General features: G+C 43.4%; 1 long non-coding RNA gene across 1 annotated transcript; it reads right to left on the bottom strand.

The window, feature by feature from the left end:
- Positions 1-5,180: 5,180 nt before the first annotated feature.
- LOC144130387 (uncharacterized) lies at positions 5,181-12,358 on the bottom strand. The gene is made up of 3 exons (XR_013314087.1): positions 12,260-12,358; positions 9,778-9,859; positions 5,181-6,005 (listed from the first exon to the last, which is right to left on the bottom strand). It is a non-coding gene; the product is annotated as an uncharacterized LOC144130387 (long non-coding RNA).
- Between the last annotated feature and the right edge of the window lie 1,788 nt (positions 12,359-14,146).

Below are 14,146 nucleotides of genomic sequence, written 5' to 3'. Positions count from 1 at the left end.
TTTCTGTTGGCGCAGTGCCAAACTCTCTTCGAAGACAAACTCATTATCATCTACTGAACTCTTTTAGAGCGAACTCATTTAAACACCATCGAACTCCTGAGACTCTGTTGAACCTGTCAACTGAATCACGAACTACCTTTGCAGGCTGATGGTGTTCAAAACTGGTTTTGTATAGCGGGGTTTGCGGAGCCTGTTTTGAGCGCACAGCCCCGAGGAAGCCGGGCGCTGGGCCCAGGGACGCTTGTGCCCATTTTTACCCGAGGTTCTCGTCATTTCAGCTCTCTTTTCACAAAATCGCCCTGCAACCGCGTTTAACCTACTGATATGTTCCTCTGGCCTACATGCGATCACCGGCCTCTCTCAGGGGATGATATCTTATTTTCTATGGGCCCTGGTATCCCGTTGATTCGGTTTTCCCATGCCGTGACCTGCTTCCCTTGTGTCGTGTTTCCCAGTCGGGATCTCATTCATACTTTCGCTTCGAGGGTTATGGGTCGTACACCGAACAGACACCAGATTACATGTTCACTGTTGATATGCGCTAAAAGAAATAATCTTTTTCGATAACCGGGTTTAATGTTTTTGTCTCTTGAGCGAGAGCGATATGCAATTTTCATACACGAAAACTATAGGTACGCCTCTCCTTCAAAAAAGCCGCAGAAACAACGACGCCTCTTTCTACGTAACTCTTGAATGCTGACGCAGGTGCCTCCTGCGCGATAATTTTGTTTGCTGCAATAATGTAAGAATCCTTGAGTTCAGCACCGTTAGTAAGAATTTCCTTTCGAACAGTCGTGCTAATGACCTGGCCCAAAATACAATTGTCCGTCATAGCCTGAGTCGCTTTGCGAGATAAACTCCATAAAATCAACCACCATCGTAATAAAAATACAATTTTTCAAAATACAGTGGAATTTGATGATGATTATTGATTTTACGGGGTATAACGTATGAAAGCGACTCAGGCTACGAGGGACAATTATATTTTGGGCCAAGTCATTAGCACGAGTCTTTCGAATACTTGTGGTAATGATCTGGCCCAAGATAGAATTGTCTCTCATAGCCTGAGTCGCTTTGGGATGCTAAACCCCACAAAATCAATCAATGATCATTCAAATCAAAATTAAAATACAATTTCTCTTCACAATGCATGTCAGGCTTTAATTTGCGAGAAACATAACACGTGGTGCGCTTTTTATTATCTAGCCGCGAGGTCGAGTATATGCACTAGCCCTTCCAAAAAATCATACTGACTTCCGTCCTAGGTAGACACATCTAACGTGTGTGCGTCCTGACTAATGAATATCCACAGACAGACAAAAGACATTAAATTTCGTTTCATTCGGCTCAAGTGCTTATGTGCCTCTTAAAAAAAACAGGCCTCATAGAGGCCACAATTTACCCGCCATAAAAATAGAAGCTGTCGCATTGAAGACCACGAGAAGAGTAATGTCACCACAATAGCCCGAGGGAAGAGAGCTTCATAAGTCCTTTCGAGCTACTGCCATCGACACAGTGTCGGAACAGCGAATAGAAAAGGGTGCAGCGCGCAGTTTTAACTGCGACAGCAGCAGTAGTGCCATTCGGCACAGTCGGGGCACCGGCGTGAGGCAGCAAAAGAGCGAACCCTTTATCGGCATGCAAGAATAAAGAAGTTAAGCTGGCACTCTCCAGAACGCCACCCACCTGCTTCTTTCAGAAGCCGCCACCCAACAGAAGCCCACTAGAGGAGGCCAGCCACCATCCACCTTCCCTTCCAGATTATTCCGGCGTCTGTGTGTGAGAGCAGAGGAGTGAAGCTTCTATTGTCCTGAAGAATCACCCTAAAAAACACCTCTCCACCCAACTTCAACCAAGCTCCACCCGGCACTCACACCTACCTTCGAGAACGGTGGAGCCAAATGCGAAAACGCATGTACTGTCTCGTAGAATTCTAAAAAAGAAATCGTTTCAGCTTCTTAAACTTCACAAACCGAACAAGCAACCTTTATGTTTGTTCATGTACATTTAATATATGTCTTAGATAATTTGTTCATATACTTGCATATATATAGATATGCATGCGCTTATTAAAACCTATAAAGAAAACTGAAAATTAAAGGCGTCCCTTTCAAAAACAAGAAGGGCCGCTCTTAGGCGCCAGTTCCTGGCTTTCGCGCCGAAGCTGTCGGCGTAGTCGGCGTAACCGGTTGTCGAACTAACAGAGTGAAGCGCCACCTGGAAAGTGGCTGCTGCGGGAAGATCCTAGAAGTTGGATAGAAGCGTAACACGCCACCTGCCAACGATGACAGGTGGCGTCTGAAGCGCTGCGCTAAATCTTCAAATTACCGGCTATCGTAATCTTTTTGCAAAGTACCAACTATTTCGTAGCTTTTATCTAAGTACCTGTTTCTACTGTCTATCAGCTTGAAGCGGTCAGAGGGACGGAAGATTAAACATCTCAGGTCACTGTGCATGCTTCTCCACAGTACGAATGGAGGTTTCATACTCCTAAGATCTCAAGGCGTTTTTAACAAATTTAAGGCATTTTCCTTTGAGTAAAAGCGTAGGTAAGCTACGTGCGAATTTTTTTGCTAGGCCTTAAAAAAAACATTTTTCTTGCTTTTTCGGAGCATGGGACACCTTGGCACTTACACAGACACAAGATAATTTGCGACGATCTCGAGTTTTCAACAAGTGTGTTAACAGTAGAGAATGGCTGTATGATCGTTTTGTACTCACATTTCTGAGCACAAACGATGCAGAAAACGTTGCACTAGGGAAGAATAGGACGGTTTGTGAGGAGAAAGATAGTATTAATCACATAGACGGGGTTAAACGCAGCTGGTACGTGCAGAAAGCGCTATTGAGAGCAAAGCGCGGTTTAAATGCAATGATTGTTCAACAACTGCGCTCCTAATAGGACATGCGCACGCAAGAAACGCTTCAACAGAAATATGGCCTGCTCAAAAAGCCCCTCGTAACAATGGACCGGAGGAAATCTTCCCCAAACTATCGTAAGAGCTGGCTCTGTATAGCAAACATGTTGTACAACATAAAATAAAATTAAACATTGTTATTGATCAGAGTGTCATTGCAGATTATGCTACAGAAGGAAGAAAGCCGTGACCGTCAAGTAATTCGCATCAAGTATTTTTAATGCGACTGCAGTCACCATTTCTAAGAAACTCACCCTGTCTTCTTGCGCGAAGTGAGCACGCCGTTTAGCCATAATGTTTTTTATTATTTCCTGTGCCACAGCTATTATGAATCTTGAGGAGAAACCTGATGCTAATAGATTGTCCTTTGTAAGATTAGAATCATTCACAGTATGCTGTGTAACGTTGAGAACTTTTGGCGAAGAACAACTCTATTTATTCAAGACGCTGTGATACTTATCTAAATATATTGCCGCAGGTAGCCTCTATCATTCACATCATCGCGAGTGCCGACTCCGAGCGTCGGCGTCGCTGCAGCCGAGTTTACATCTCTGGTTGTCATATATGCTTGAAGGAATACCACATATTCCGCCGAGAAAGACCAAGGTCTGACAGCAGTGAAATGATAAAGATTTAAAATTATAGGTAGCACAACACCACGCAGTAACTCTATCAACTGAATGTTTTCCGACACATAGCAATATTTCGAATTTCTCTTCATTTATAGACGGTGACATATTCTTTCTTCTTGCCTTTGCTTCACAAATAATTGCTTATGTGGGACAACAAGTTTGAAGTCAAGATAAACGACTTACACACACTCTAGCACGTAAAAAAGCCATCCAGGACTGCTGGGTAAACGCTGCGCATTTACTGAAACATTTCTATAACAGCTACGTAATTCTGCATCGACTGCATTCCTTTTGTACACGTAAATCAGTCTGGGTACTGAGTTATCGCCCCCCCCCCCCCTTTCCTCTCACCTGCTTTTGTAGGTACGTATTCCCCCCTTCATTAGAATCGCCAATAATGGCTTTCCTTGGGTGGCTGGATGTTACGAACTATAGGTACTTCGGGTTCCCCCGATGCATACTTTTTCTTTCTTTGTCGAAGAATAGATGGATGTTTGAATCACGTCGCTTTCAAGCCGCTTCGACCACTGGTTTTGTGAAAAAAAAAAGAACTCAGTTTTACCAATTTCTTAAAAATGCCCCAAATCTGGTACTTATCCTTATTGAGCCGCCTTGACGTATTATACAGCTTGAATTAGAATTGAAAAGTACTTCAAGAAATATTTTGGGGCAGTTTATTCATCGATATGGCTCCACAGCTAAACAATTCTTCAATTTGTTTTTCCCATTTTCCCCGCCAAACCGGACTTGCTGAACTTTAAACTAGAGACACAGAAAACACCAAAAAAGCCTATTAGCGAAAGGTAAAAACACGCTGATTTGTTTATTTGATAGTTCAGTAGTATGCAGGACGCAAAAATGTGGCACATAGAGGCAGCGTTTTCCGTTTGCCGACATTTGAAGCAAATGGGACAAAACTGTTCCACTGCTGTACAAGAAAGATAACCCTTACCACTAGCTTCGTGGCATCCGTTTTCCTTTCCATTCGTTTGCCATTTTTACTTATAATATTTTAGTTCGAATAACCACTTCTAGTTCAGTTCGATTCCACTTTTAAAGCGGTCGCCTACTGTTCCTTCTGGATGTCCGTTGCTATTTGCTGTGTTTGTCGATTAAATTTTTGTTTGCCTGCTGAGAAGTTCCACAGCTCTCTTCAGTGCCCATTTCGCTGATAATGCTAGACGGAACTTTAGGTCAGCCTTTTGAACTTTGTGTCGTGTTGACCAGGATCAGCACACCGCAGCCATATCAAGAAAAATGACTGCTAATACTTCAGCGTTGTATGCCTTCAAACTTTGTGATGAGTGACCTAATACTCACTTACATGCTTAGAGACACCAAAAGGAAGGGCCGGCAGAAGGCTGTTGCCACTCTGCAATGACTTGTAGATGAAGTTTTATTGAAGAGAAAACAATTTTAGAGGATCCTACAGCCGCATTATTGGAAATGCAGTGTTATAATGTGCATCGAGTGTAGATAAAAAAATAAAGAAATCCTTATTGGATTAGTCGACAGTCGTTGTGGCTCACAAGTGCAGAGAGAAGGCGGCGCCTAATATAACATCGCAGAGGAGGTGGAGATTTTGTCCAGAAAAGTGGCCACGCCTTTGCCATTAGTCCCAAAGCTGTCGCTTTAATAACAATGAAAGACTTATGAAGAAAGAACAGTGGATCGTAGGCTCACACTTCGATAAATTTTTAGTCTATTTCCACAAATACTAGGTCACAGCAGAGACTAATTCATGGTGTTTTCAAAACAGTGCGTTTTCGTCTCACAAGTGGTCTTGTGGTCGTCTGCGTAAGAACAAATCATCCCACCTTGGGGTCTTCTGCTTGCTCCAGAAGAGGGTCAGCCTCAGTTTCTTCCGACAATTATGGGGAAAAACCTTCTTGGTCTATCGTTGCCTGTATCCCCTGAACCGTAGCGGCTTGTGGCGCAAACGCAGGCGGTGGTGAGCATTACGTTTTCCCACCTCAATTCCGTGCTAGGATCGCGGTCACGAAAGGCCACACGCATAAGTGTTTTCACCTCTGTGCACCTATAGTCTCCTTCGGAGCTGCAGCGGCTGCCAGGACAGTCGCACTTTACTTCGGGTAACTCACTGGGGATTCGCAATCTTTTAATGTTGGGAACCTTAGTAAAGGGGCACGTCGAACGCTGCTCGATACCTCCGGCGTTTGGATGCGGCGAGCAGTTGTCGGCGCCCAATGTTTGGCTCACTGAGAGGAAGAAGACAAAGAAGAATATGCTTCCACTGCAGCCCATGCTGAGTCGATGTTTTGCAGTAGCGCAGGTTTCCGGTATTATTTCTATTCCCGCAGAGGATGGTACCACGTGATGTTCGTACAAGTGCTCAGAAGCTCTAATCCAGTGCTTTAATTTGTAGTTCGTGGCACGAACCTATGCTTCGGGTTTGGCTTTCGGCCTTGTTTATGCGCGCATTTTTTTCTCTTCCCTGAAAAGTCAATAGAAAAAGTTGAGCCGTTACGTAGGTTCCGCTGTAGCTCAGTCTCAGCGGCTACAAACGTTACTATATGCATGACAGGTACCGCGTTTACCCGGGTATAACTCAGATACTTAGTTCAAAATCGCGCTTTCCGAAGTCGGGGGTCGACAAGTACGCGATTCATGGCCAGGGAAAGACGCGAAACTGAACACAAGCCGAAAACGAAAGGAGGTAATAACAGTGAGTATGCTGCGGAGGACACTGCCTTTCGGCAGCCTTAGGTCCTGCGCACGTATGGCAGTTGCCCATCGTTACTGCGCTTAAGATTCACGCAAGCACTCTTTTTTTTTAAACAGCCGCGGAAGAGAAATAAACGCCAGTGCAAATGCAACCGCGGGGTCTAACCGCGTCGTCACCATGCCGGCCGTTCGTGCACTAAACTTGAATAATTCAAGGAGAGCTCGACTATGCCAGTAGCACTAGTGTCATCTTTCGAGGAGATACATAAGGAAAGAGGCAAATTTCTTCGTGAAAATTTTGGCGGTTTCAATAATTTCTCCATAGTGCCTACGTGTATAAATTGATTTCCACAAATAATTGTAACGAATGCACAAATTATGTGGTCTAAATACCTTATATTAATGCGTGAATAACTCGGCCATTCCTATTCATCAGCTACAGTAATCTATGGAACCTTATAAAAAACTCCTCACACATCTCAATTCATAGACATTAATTTTAAAACCCAACGTTTCGAAGCCGGCTCGGATTTTTCTTCAGGGGTCACTGGGGGCACAATAGCTTGCGTATTTAAGTATGCATAGAGGGGGGCAGGCGGTCGAAAGAAGGAAAGTCGTGATGCTAAAGGCGCTGGAGAAGGGGGGTGGGGGGGGGGGTGGAAGGGTTAAGGTTTTGAGTCACGTTGTCGGATTGTGCTGAGGCGGTCAATGACTACTTGTCATCTTTGAGCTGCAGAGCGAAGTTACAGGGACAGAGACTGCAGCTCAAAGAAGACAAGTCTCTATTGACGGATTCCGCACAGTCCGACAACGGGACTTACAGCCTTAATCCCTGCCTCTCCCCCCTCCTCAGATCTCCAGATCCCCTGCCCTGCTGTTGACCTTACCTTCAGCATTAAATCTTAGTTTTGCTCATTTCTTGAAATATGTATATGCTCCAAATACCTGGCAGTGAACTTAAATTAACGTAAACAGTCTGAGTAAATTGACTTAAGGGTGGTTGAAAAAACAGCGCTAGCAGATAAACTTATGCTGAACAGGGGGATCAGTGCTAAACACATTGACGGTCCTCAGGATCCATCTGCTTAGCCACATAGTCACTGTCCACTTCTTAATTCAGTACTTCAATATATCAGATTATTGACGAAGGGGAGTTTCCGAAAGTCTGTAGCGCCACCGTTTCGGCACGGGAGCAAGGGACACAGAACACGCCAGGCGTTCAGCTCGACCGGCAACCTTCGCACTCAGCTGCTCGGCGCTTGCCCCATCGACTCTCATCCACGGCCGGGAATGCGCAGTAATAAATGTGGCCGCTGTGGTGCCCGCATCACTGTGCGTCCTCAGCAGCTCCTTCCGAACCCCTTGCTCCTCCCAAGTCATAGACCCGCCGCAAAGCGAGTGGCGGTGGCTGAGTGGTTACAGCGCTCGGCTGCCGGCCCGAACGACGCGGGTTCAATCCCGGCCTCGGCGGTCGAATTTCGATGGAGGCGAAATTCTAGAGGCCCGTGTACTGTGCGATGTCAGTGCACGTTAAAGAACCCCAGGTGGTCGAAATTTCCGGAGCCCTTTATTACGGCGTATCTCATAGCCTGAGTCGCTTTGGGACGTTAAACCTCCATGAACCAAACCAACCAAACCAAAGCGAGTGGCGCCTGATTGAACCCCATGACCCATCCAGTCTCCAGCTGTGTCCTTTCCGACCGCACAGCCCCAGTGCCTGGTTCACGCAGCTGGAGGTACAGCTGGAGGTTCGGAGGGACCACTGCTACGTACGAAGGACAGTCGTTACGGGCCGCCTTAGTCTTCTCCATAGCGACGTGCGGTCTTCGCTCTCTCACACTCGACTTGGGACTCCGTCGCATTTTTTGACGGGTATTCGTTTTCGCTGACGTTGTCCACCCGATCATCGGCTCGATTTTTTTTCGAGAGTGCGGCGTCATCACCTGAAAGACGGCTTTACACATCTATCAATCTCTGGAGTCTTATCCGACCTTTTTGCCCAACGACATCCACGCGCACATCATTTAATCTCCGTACGAGAAGATTCTGGAAGACTTTCCGGAGTTGACCAAGCCATGCAACCTCACCCGCCTAAGCGGGTGAGCCATGCAACCTCACCCGCCATGAAACCTGCCATGCAACAAGCCATGCAACCCGCCATGCAACAAGCCATGCAACCTCACCCGCCTAACCTCACCCGCCTAAGCCGCCTAAGCGTACGGTGCCACTCCATATGGTCGCTCGTGGCCCATCACCAGCCACTGACCCCGCAGCCTGTTTCGCGAACGCCTGGAGAGTTCTGTTTCGTTCGGGCTCACCCAGCTTCTTCGCCTATTCTCCTGCCGAAACAATGGCGCTACAGGCCTATGCCTAGCTCAAATGCATTTGTCTAATATACAAAGCTGTTCCCAGAGGCGGAGTAAGAGCTATTATTAGTCAGAAACTACACGGGCACCGCAGCGTACGGTTGGCGCAAAATTTCTGAATTCCGCCGCGGAGCAGTTTTATCTGATTCCACTTAAATGTGCTGGGATCTATCAAGTGCATGTTTGCTGAAACTTTAATGAAACGATGACGCAGCTAAAGCTGCTATATCCTGGCAGGAAATTGTTTACTGCTGCTACAAGAGTTCATATTTCTTTCGTATTATAATTTATAAACTGAAGAGCTTGTTACCTTCACTGCTCTAGAATCGAGTTGCATATCTTATGTCAATCATAATTTTGCACATTTTTACCTTCTAATGCGCTTGTGTTAATAACTGCTGTGCTGATGATGGGTTGCATACGGCTTTATTGCATTTTTCATGCGGCAGAGTCTTACGAGGATGAAATTAGCACAGGAATTTCACTTTAAAGCGACTATCATTCGGCACCATCTGGACGCCTATAGGCTGCAAACAAGTAGGCAAGTTTTTTATCATTTAAATCATTTGCTTCTTGCGAAGGAAAGTTGTTTCGTTCCTTAGGGGCGAATACATTATTTCTGATTTAGAATACAGACGCGCATGTTCGCGACTTCAGTCTTCTTTCAACCACCCTACTGTGTCGTGGTAATTTGGTATTGAATATTTATTTATTACAAATAACTACAGCGCTCGTTGGGCATTATCGTATACGGGGTTGTTTACAAGCACAAAGGTAAAAAGAGGAGTGCTAACAAAAGCATCGAATTGGTTGTAAAACAAAAACAAAAAAATATATTAATTAAACTAATTAAAACATGACTAAATGACGAAGACAACACATTCATCAGCAAGTTAATTACACAGTTATAAATTATTTACGTAATTAGAAAAGCACCACACTAGAAGTGTAATAAAATACAATAAGATTGATGTGATGCTCTTTATGACAAATGAAATGTCGGGTGCAGACTCTATCTCATCCAGATGCAAATTGCACTGTTCTTTTTTTGCGAATTTGATATGGCCATATTTCTTAGGTATTGTCGCCTCTCTTGGATTGGTAATGAGGTTGTTTTAAATATAACATCTTGTCGATTCTTGTGTTACCATTGTTAACATTATACAAAATGCTCACCCTGAATTTCTGCGTGTTGACAGGAACTTCCACCCCAGACTTTCCCTGATTTGCGAACCTCTAATGCCGTAGTTGTAGACGCCTGTAATGAATATTGCAGCCTGTTCTGAACACGGTACAGTCCAGCCAATCTTCAAGAACATTTCTCAACGGGTCCCACGCTACGCACGCGTATTCTTACACAGGACTAATAGTAGAAAGGTACAGTTTCCTTCAAAGCTTTATGTGCCGACCGAAAATTTCTCTGGAAAACATCTAAAAGACAATATGCTTTAACACTTGTTAACTCAATTTTGGATGTAAAGTCCAATGTCTTAGTGAATGTGAAGCCCAGGTATTTGGTGACGTCAACATAATGCACTAGAACATGATTTCAGAAGTTTGATGTCGACACCTTTTTCTTTATGTTCGCTAATTGCATGGGATGACATTTGTTATGTTGAAATCCATCTTCCATTTGACAAAACAAGACCACATTTTCTCAACATCTAAATGCAACATGACATAGGGTGATATAAAACGCAGTCGCAGGATGATATACAATGCTGAAATGCCTGCAGTTAAATCATTGATATAAATGAGGAGCAGGAACTGCACAATGACTCATCCTTGCGGTAAGGCTGCAAAACATGAACCGTTCGTGACGTTGCACCATTGCGAACCACTTTTTTCTAACTTTTGTACATGTAATCAAAGTGAATCGAGAAAAATAAGAAATGATAGTTTGTACAAAAGTAAGTTATGCAGGAAAACGTCAAAACCCTTTCGGAAATCAATGAGCACAACATCTACCTGCGTACTATTGTTAAAGAAGTGTGCAATGTCGTGAATGAATTCTGTAAGTACAGAGTGAAAATATACGTTGAAGCAATCAGCTTTTGCGGTATCATCTGTTAACATCTCTCTTTCGAAACAGAGAGGCGGAACACCAACGCTGTTTTATTTGTCACTTTTCACTTATAGCCATAACCCCTTTGTTTTAGATCGTATTGCATCAACTAGCGATTAAAGTTTGTTCTCTTTGGTGTATTTAACTCCTGATTCCGGTTTTTAGTTACAGGTTTAGCTTGTAGTATAAGTTCTGATGCGATGCTTTCTGAATGCCTTGTATACCCAGCCTTTCTTATTCCTAAACGCAGTTCTTTATTAATACAAGGTTTATCCTTTCTACGCTTAGATCATACCTACCTCGAGAGATTATATTTAGCTTTCAAGGATAGGACTTTGAACGTTTTACACAAGTGTTCTGCGTTGCACTCTCTGAGTACTGTACTCTAGGAATACTGGCAGGAATAAATCAAACTGTTCATTCAGTGGCAGTATATATAGTTTCTTTATTCATAAAAAACCTTTCATGGACTATTCTAGCTAATCTGTACTTTTTTGCATAGTTTCATTTACAACCTCATGATTTCCAACAGTACCGGGTGATTGACAGCAATAACATCCTTCGCAGCTTGAAACTAAGAATAGTCAGATCCGGGCAGCCTTAAAAAATTTGTACCACTTGAGTAGAGGACAGTTTCAAACTATTTCTGTGAATCTGTTACGCATGTACAGAAACTCTTACATGGTGTTTGAAAACGGCATTATCTCTTTCCTCTCGCATTAGATTATTTATATCCATTATTATTAGAAGATTGGGAAGTGATCCCTATAATAATACATAGGAAGGTAAGTAAAATGAATGCTTAGCAAAAACCGCTTCATTCGGCTGCTTAACCATAGCAGTTAAGCTCTCAACGTTGCTTTTCATACCATCAGAAAAATCGCGTCGAAAAATGTGTAGCACGGAAACGTCAATGCAATTGTACCCTGAAAGAATACTCCGTGCATTTCATAAGGTTGGTGATAACCTGACTTGAAAAGAATACGCCATGGGAACAGATTTCTTCCGGTATTTTTTATAAACAGCGATGACTTTGATATCATACCAATAGTAACGCAGCTAGTCCCTTTACCTAGCAGCCATTGGCAACAAGATATAAACACTAAGATCTTTAACCAAGCATGTTTTCTGACATTATGTTACTCGTTACTTCTGGACTGAACTTGTGCCCTTTCCTTTCCAGGAATTTTCGGGGCCTTTAATCGTATATAAATTCTACCCTTTCTCCACAGTTCATCTATCTGCAACTGCCAAACCCTTCATCTCTTAAACGAAAGCGTGTTGCCAGAATAAATCGTTTTAATAGCAAGCACCCACCATCCCTTTGTTTGTAGCTTCTACCTAGCACCTAAGCCGCCATGGAGAGCCTTGAGGTGATGACAGGTCTGTAATTTTTTATCTAGATGTTCACTGATGCCACGCCATTATCTTGGAAGTCTCTGGGCTGTGTGTCGACAGAGCATCATTCCACTCCTGTTGCCCTCAAAGGGTAATAAAAATTTAACGACATAACTGACTTGAATACGTCAGTCATGTGCATTCTAACTACGTTATTAGAGTTTTGTAGAAAGAAGCGGAGGCCGAGACATTTACCTAGTTTTGAGCCGGGGTGGCAAAGAATGCTGCTTTCGTGTTGGGCGATGGCGTTTCCTTGAGCGAGAAAATATAAGGTGTGTTGGGTTAGTAAAGCTGCATAAAAGAGGCGGGTTAGTAAAGCTGCATAAAGCCTCTTTTTAATACACTGAGCTTAGAAACCATGGGAAAGTAAATTATTGCGCACGAAATCTTTACAATTTAGTCTTTGAATTTTGAGAATTCTGCTATATGTAAAATTGTATGCGAATCTAGGCATCGTGTTCCTGAACACAAAGCCGACCATTGTCCTATTTTAAAGAATATTGTGATGTGTGAGGCAGATGATCTTGTTATTTAGCTAGGAGGGCTTAAACGCAGCTGGCCTACGCTAAAAGCACTATTCAGTGAGCATACCACTTACAGAAGAATGAATTATTTACGACAGCACGTTTTATAACACGTTCAGACCTTCAAAAATTAGTTGCCGTTTTATGTCAGCGCGTGCAATTGACAGCTGCAAGTGGCGAACCCGAGTTAATCTTCAGTGAAATGTTACAGAGCAGCCCGGAGAGTCGGCGCAGTTAATAATTTTAGCCAAGTGAAAGCAATAACAGTGATCAATACTTTTAATTTAAACTATAAACCAAGCATGATATCAAGATTTCACGCATGGTACAATGTATCAAAATGACCATACCGTACAATATTATTTTTTATCGAAATTTTATTAAATTGGAACGGTAATAAAGTGCTTCTTTTTGTAACTTTCTTGAACTACGTTTAGCGCAATTGCAGCAAATGTTTATTTTTTGATGATCGTGACTTCTTGCGAGAAAGGTAGGACGCCATTTTTTTTCCCGGTACGCTTTGTCATGGTGTGAAGCGCTTAGTCAGGGATGCCGAGACCTTAACAAACCAGGGCCGGGCACGATACTTCAAAGAAGTATCTTAGATAATGATACTGATTTCCAATGGTCTTGAGAATTGTATTTTCGATGCTGACTGAAGATATGCAACTGAAATTGATTTCCGATACACATACTCGATACCTTATTGTCGTTACGTCGTTACATAACTGAAATTGCCAATATTAATCATCATCATCATCATCATCATCATCATCATCATCAGCCCTACTACACCCACTGCAGGGCAAAGACCTCTCCCATGTCTCTCCAATTAACCCTATCCTTTGCCAGCTGCATCCACCCTTTGCCTGCAAACTTCTTAATCTCATCCGCCCACCTAACCTTCTGCCGCCCCCTGCTACGCTTACTTTCTCTTGGAACCCACTCCGTTACCCTTAAAGACCAGCGGTTATCTTGCCTTCGCATCACATGCCCTGCCCAAGCCCATTTCTTTCTCTTGATTTCGACTAGGATGTCATTAACCCGTGTTTGTTCCCTTCATTGTATTTGAAGCAGCCCACTGTTCCTGAAAGGACTTAAACGAGTCCGACCACACGTATTTTTTGAAACTCCCCTATGAGCGCAGCTGTTTTCGTTTAACCTTAGCATTAGACAGAAGCCGCGGGGACGTTTAGACGATCACTTCCATAAGCTGACTACCAATATGTATATTTTATATAATTTCTTCATGCGAACCGGTCAGTCAGAACTTGAATGCATACGAATAAACTCGAAAATATCTAATATTAAGAAGCAGCGCGAATAGACAAGGGTGAACACAAAACAATATGACTGGCGTTGACCTGAAACATTTTTTGATGCTTTTATTTTATTACTGCCATATTTACCGAGGCTGCCGCTACCTTTTCCTGCGCTAAATGGTGCAATATTTTCGTATTCGCGGGAACCGAGGAGTTATTCCTCCAGCACTGTGTTTAACAGACGTTTTAAATTGAACGTTCTGCGTTGAAAGGTAGAAGAACAAGAAAAAAATAAG

This window comes from Amblyomma americanum, chromosome 4 (assembly GCF_052857255.1).
Source record: "Amblyomma americanum isolate KBUSLIRL-KWMA chromosome 4, ASM5285725v1, whole genome shotgun sequence".
NCBI lineage: Eukaryota > Metazoa > Arthropoda > Arachnida > Ixodida > Ixodidae > Amblyomma > Amblyomma americanum.
This window is presented reverse-complemented; position numbering and strand designations above follow the sequence as displayed.